Here is a 485-nt window from a genome sequence, read left to right on the forward strand (position 1 = left end):
TGGACTTAAAATTGGGAAAAAATAAAAATTGTTTAAACTTGTAGACAACGGGTAATTCATATATGGAGCACTCAGAAAATCTAGGATCAAAAACTATTTAAAAGTGGCAAAAATGGGCAATTTATTGTAAAAATTCACAATTTTGAAACTCCTCTTAAATGATTAATTTTGTATTTAGAGGACTGAAAATTTACCTCCGAACCCTAAAACATTGTCCTTTTTCAATTTAAATGATTTTGTACAATTTCAAAAAAAACATTTTCTGCCCAAAAAAAAGGACAGTCATTGATGGCTGAAAAAATATTTGGGGAAAAAACATTGTCTAATATTTTGGAAACATGTAATTCATATATGCACAGTTCAGAAAATCTAGGTTTAACCCATAAAAAACTATTAAAAAGTACCAAAATCAGCTAAAATTTGATACATTTCAAAATTTTGAAATTCCACCGTATTATAACCTCCGCTATATAATATGTATACAG

Source organism: Caenorhabditis elegans, chromosome III (assembly GCF_000002985.6).
Source record: "Caenorhabditis elegans chromosome III".
Lineage (NCBI taxonomy): Eukaryota > Metazoa > Nematoda > Chromadorea > Rhabditida > Rhabditidae > Caenorhabditis > Caenorhabditis elegans.